This window comes from Danio rerio, chromosome 19 (genome assembly GCF_049306965.1).
Source record: "Danio rerio strain Tuebingen ecotype United States chromosome 19, GRCz12tu, whole genome shotgun sequence".
NCBI lineage: Eukaryota > Metazoa > Chordata > Actinopteri > Cypriniformes > Danionidae > Danio > Danio rerio.
The window spans coordinates 16,953,779-16,959,930 of record NC_133194.1 but is presented as its reverse complement, the minus strand read 5'-3'; the positions used below and the strand labels follow the sequence as shown (position 1 = coordinate 16,959,930).

The window sequence follows — 6,152 nt, the reverse complement described above, 5'->3', positions numbered from 1 at the left end:
TGTTTTATATGGATTTATTATTCATTCTTATTGTTCAATGAACGCAAACTGTTGTAGTTTATTAAAGATGCAAATCCCTTACTTCACAACAGCTGCATCTTCAGGAAACCTCCTAATACAGTACCTGCAGAACTAGGATTTTTATGATTATTTATGAGTGTCAAAAGTGATTGATCTGTTCGGCAAATTATTTGGCTGTGTGTCACTGCATATCAAGCGACTAAAGTGATACAACTAAAGTAATCTCCCCTGTGCTGAGCATCATCGATGACATAAGCGTGCTCTGAATTGAATACAATGTAAGTGCAGGCCATCGGGGCAGAGGTGAGGAGGAACAAGCGTCCTTCAACTGTACACAGTGTGAATACACCCTAAGACTAAAACAAAATCCAAAAAAAGAAAACAAACAAGTACATAACAGGGTGAGGATGTGGAATAATCTGAAAATTTAAAAATCTGGCTGCTGCGAGGGCTTTTCTTTTTCTGGATTGCTTTTGAAAACACTGGTTGGGTTTAGAAAAGGAGCTAGGTATAGGGGAGTCTGTCAGTCTGACAGTCGACATTAGCCTCTAGTGGATTTACATAAGAAAAACAGGCACGAATGGCACATGGAAAAATGTGAAATCTTAAAACTCTCCTGGAACTTATTTTGCACTCTTCAGAAAGTTATATAGGGGTGCGTAATCAGAAGGAGCCTGGGTTGCTTTGTACTGTTGAATTCAATGTCATAAAATGTGAATTTTTAACTATTGTTTTCCAAATCCTAATGATAGTTTGTATTAGCAGATTCTTCCAGAACACCCTTTTATTTTAACTGCATGACTTAAAAACATTTAAAAAGTTTGTTTATGGTTAATGACACAAGTACTTGTCATTCTGGTGGCACTGATATCTTCATTCACACAAAAACCTTTGAGAGCTGAACTAAGGATTTTGAGCAATTTATAGGCTTCTGCGGTGGTGTTGTCTGCATAAAATGATTTGACAAAAAATAAAAACACTAGTTTGCAAATGCTTTCAATGATTCAATAAATGCACCAAAGTGATTGAGAAGAATTGTATATACAATTAAAAACAAAATTAGTCCTCTTGTTCTTTTCCAAATATTCCCCAAGTGATGCTTAAAAGAGCAAAGATATATATATATATATATATACAGGCAACAATTATCCAGTAGCTGCTGTATTTCATAAAACAGTAACATTACTGTAATACTAATTACATTAGTATTAGATTTACTGTAAAATGTAATACATCATTTTACTGTTTTCTTTTTTTACTGTAACACCAATTACAGTAGTGATACACATACTGCAAAACTGAAAACAGTATTTCACTGTACATTTTTACCATGCAGAACTACGGTATTTTAACGTTACTTTCATTATTACTGTATAGTATTTTACAGTTATTAAATGTTATTTTATTGTATTTAATAGTGCTACTTTATATTGAGCAAAACATTTTCAAAAATTGCACAAATATTATTTTAACTGTTCAAGAAATACAAGAAAAATAAAGAAATTGAAACTTTAACTTCACAATAAAAGTTTATTGTGTAAACCCTACTGAAACAGTAGCAATAATTCAATATAACAAAGCAACAGAACACTAATGAACAATTGATCATTAAAACCAGTCAACAATTAATGCATCAAAAAGTATTACAATTTTAAAAACAGGTGAAAATACTGCTACAAGACAGGAAATGATGAAGGTCAAATGATGTTGTGGAAAAGGGACAGTGAAAAAGGGCAGCAGCACTTCTGATGATCCTGCAAAAATGACAAGCAAAATCAATCACTGGAGAAAAAACTAATCATGCCTCAAATTATTTCATTCATTTAGAAACCAAACACCGCACTGCAGTTTTATATATATAAAACACTGTTTTTTATTGTTTTTGTTGGGGAAATAGTTTGTTGTCAATTTACAATTACACTAATGTTAATGGGGAAAAGATCAGTCAAGTCAACACTAGTCAAGTGTCCACACAGATATGTAAAAAATAAAGTCTCATCTTAACTTAATGTCTGACTCTGTATAACTTGAATATCTGATTCCATGACCACACTAGCGCTTCCACGGATTTAAGAGGGGTGAACACAGTTCATTCTGACCTTAAGAGGCTACATATTAAAAATAAATAAATAAATAAAATAATCTAATTTAATGTGAATAATGTTAATCAAGTACTTTTAACATGTGAAAATCCACTTCTAACTTACAGACAAGATTACGTTAGAGAACATGAAAGCCATGGGTGATTTTTCAAAAAAATAATGCTAATGATAAGTTACTGACATTTGGTTCGTATAAAACAAAGTAATCACTAAGCATTCATTTTTGGCAAAATCTGCCGAGAGGTGCAGCGACACGATCAAATGTGTTAAAGTTGAGCAGAGAACTGAAGAGTAGTCAAGCAGTCTACTTCATGAAAAGTTTGTGGTAATATTTTGCGGTCAATTCGTATTACTGTATTTCAATATGCAGTGATGGCATGTCAGTGAGACAAATAAATATTATTACACCTCACGAGTGACATTGCCTCAAATTAAATCATCATGACGTTACTGTGCACAGCATCAGTAAAACGTTAAAAATTATTTAAATACCAAATTTTTTAAAACAGAAATCCTGAATGCATGATAATATGAAGATTTATTACTCACTGATGTCGAAGCACTTCCAGGTCGTCAGAGATGTAGACAGGAAAGAATATGTGCCATCAAATGAGCTCTTGTGCAGCCTTTGCTGGACATCAAGGTAGTATGTTCACCCACACTGTAAATAAAAAAAAATCTGGTATTTTACATGTTTTTTTTCCCAGCAGCTAGGGTAATAGAGTCATTTGGTTAAGTCAAGTGGTTTAAAATCATTTTATTTATTAAATACTTGCTTACCCATATATAGATGTAAAAGTAACCAAAATAAATAATTTATTCAAATGTGAGAGATACTAAGCATGTTTGGTCTACAGAGAGAAGTAAACATTTACTTTAAGCATTGATCCTAATGAATCTATTTCTGAACTACATCCAACCTCGCCTCGGAAACAGCATTTTTGAGCATTTAGATCAGGGGTGCTCAACCCTGTTCCTGGAGATCTACCTTTCCGCAGAGCTCACCTGCAACCTTGATCAAACACACCTGTCTTTATTTACCAAGTGCTCCTTCCTTAGTTTGTTTAGTTGCGTTTGATCAGGGTTGGAGCTAAACTCTGCAGAAAGGTCGATCTCCAGGAACAGGGTTGAGCACCCCTGTTTAAGACAATGAAAAATAAGACATCTAGATGATATTTTATATTCAATCATTTGTTGTGAAATTTAAATGACTTCTATTCAGTATATACATAAAATAAAATTAGAATAAGAATAAAAAAATAATACTATATGCCAAATAAAATACTTCAGATCGAAATAAAGCAGGTGTTTTTACCTAAAGGTTCCTTTCCTCCAGTTAGTTTAGTTGCAGATCCCTCCACATCTGTGCTTTATTTGGTTCTTGACTTAAGAGTATCTGGTGTCACATTCCAGGTCCATCACAATCTGAGCTAGAAAGACAATATGGCAAAAGACAAGACACATATAAATAAGTCTCAGAATAAAATATTTAAAAAGATACTTTTCTTTTACTTTTCTGCCACCATTACTCCATGTGTTTTAAATCCATTTAAATTTCTGTTGAACACTAAAGCAGATATTTTGAAGAATGTTAGAAACCAGAAACTATTGACATCCATATTTGAACCAAATTTCTTTAAAAAAATATGAGTTTGTGTTCAATGGAACAAAAAAAAATCTAACTATTTTGAAACAAGTGGAGGATGCCAAAGATGCCATTATTTTCATTTTTGGGTGAACTGTCCCTTTAATTCAAGTGTCACGCATTACTCATAAAAACTGATCTATTGCTTGAGGAAAACTAAATCAAGTACCTCCTGTGAGCAAGCAGAATCATTATGCCATTGTATCCAGCCAACTGAACCAGCCGAGGCTCGAACCAGCAACCTTCTTGCTGTGAGGTGACAGCACTACCTACTGTGCCACTGCGTCGCTACTGGAAGAAGAAAAAGAGGTTGTACATGAAACTCCTCACAACAAATCTGTGAACAACTTGACATTTCAAAATCTAATCAAAATGAGGAAGACATCAACATTACCTTGAATAATCAAGAGAGGAGAGATTGGTAGCATCAGTTTTTCAACATCAATTGCTGTGGCTGCAAAAAAGATAAATATAATAAGAGTAAAATAATACTTAACATTTAATAATCTAAATCTATGGTACAACCATACAAATCTGTATGGGGTTCAAATAAATTTGTATACAAATCATTCCCTACACCTGAACACCAAAAATAAAATGTACAATAAATGACACACTAACGTTATACAATAAGCTCATTAACCAGTGAGAAATAGACAATTAATATGAATTATGTTAATATTAACGTTAGCTTAAAAGACATAAACTGAATTTTATTATCAGCTCAATTTAATAAAACAGTTAGACTTGTTTCATTAGTGAGTTTAGTGAATAACTAACTTACAGTTTACAAAATTAACCATAATGATAACTTAGTCATAATGACCACATGAAGACCAGAGCTCACCTTAACGTTAAACGTTTAACTTTTCATGGTGACTTTGCCTTCATCTCAGTATTGTGCTGAAATAGAGAATACATTAATGCAGTTAACCCCAAGTAAAAGTTATGTTTTTTTCAGGTAACGTTACTATGGTCAAAAACTCACTCAAGATAAACTCACTGTACGTTATCTAATAACGTTACCTCGCAAACACTACAAACACGGTCTGGCATCTAATAACGTGACATAAGTACCTACAACTAACGTAACTTGGTTAATTATTTAAAATTACACACACACTACACGGAAAAATACACAAAACAATCATTTAACGAACAGAATTTGACTTTTAAAAACTTACCGAGGATGAATTCACTGGAGAAAAAGGCGACAGGTGGATTTCAAATTAGGATAGCCGTTGCTTGCCTGGTGAAGGTCGAATCGAGTCGGCTCGGTTCTATGAATCGGCTCCTTAGAACAGTAAAGAGTCGAATCCGCCTAAAACCAATTCCTTTTTGTATATTATTGTAAGACACAACAATGAATCATTACTATTTCGTTATACAGCTCGGTCACACACATTTATACACATATTGCTGAATACGCTTGTGAACACATGTGATAAAATAATTCCCGAGCAAACGGTTCAATCCAATTCGGTGTCGTTTGAGTTCTGAACCGAACCAGTGCAAACGTGATATTGATAAAATAGAAATATTGTTTTTTTTCTCACTTTACCAGCGAAAATATTACATATATCTGACTTTAACAATAAGAATAAGGTTCGCTTGAAGTGTTTTGAGAATTAATATTTTTTTTCTCCCAGAGTTCATTTTACTCCCAAGTGGTGCTCGCTGCAGAGCCATTTGAGGAGAGGTGAGCTCCACAGAGGGGGAGCATGAGCTGTCGCTCCTCCTCCTGTAAGCTGTTTTAATGCGTACACCAACCCCACCCCTAACCCTACCCCCAGTGACATCACTCGTAGAAGAAGTGCAAAAAAGGTGGAGCTCAAGCTTAAGCTCCCCCTCTCTGGAGCTCACCTCTCCTCAAATGGCTCTGCAGCGAGCACCCTCTCTTTTACACCAACAAGCAAATATAATGGCGGATGAAAAAAGCCAGATCATATCATAAATATTGCGTTTAATATGTTACGAAATGAAGTTTTAACAGTTTTTCATGCGAGAATGTAGTTCTTCCAAACTCAAATCTGTGGTTTGTTTTTAGATATCATGTCTAATTTTAAGTGTGCTTTGCCGATAGGGGAGATTCTGACCTTCAGGGGTTGACGGCGCTCCATCACTCATGTATCCGGCAAACCTCATGCTTTACTCGGCCTGGACATTATTGAGACATGCCCCTGTCTTCGATGACTAGATAATAAATGTGTTATGATATAAAGTTTTAACCGTTTTTCATGCGAGAATGTAGTTGTTTTAAACTCAAGTCTGTGGTTTATTTATTAAGATAGTGCGTATTTTAAAATATTGTTTTGAAAATGCGGAGATATGTGACCTCTACGGTGGCCCATATGGGTGCCCAATATTCTTGAATCCGTCTAAAG

The 6,152-nt window shown here is 34.4% G+C and overlaps 1 long non-coding RNA gene across 1 annotated transcript; it reads right to left on the bottom strand.

Annotated features, from left to right (window-relative positions):
* Positions 1-1,531: 1,531 nt before the first annotated feature.
* On the bottom strand, positions 1,532-5,039 carry LOC137488488 (uncharacterized). The gene is made up of 7 exons (XR_011007536.2): positions 4,953-5,039; positions 4,616-4,671; positions 4,163-4,222; positions 3,938-4,059; positions 3,439-3,553; positions 2,673-2,784; positions 1,532-1,775 (listed from the first exon to the last, which is right to left on the bottom strand). It is a non-coding gene; the product is annotated as an uncharacterized lncRNA (long non-coding RNA).
* Between the last annotated feature and the right edge of the window lie 1,113 nt (positions 5,040-6,152).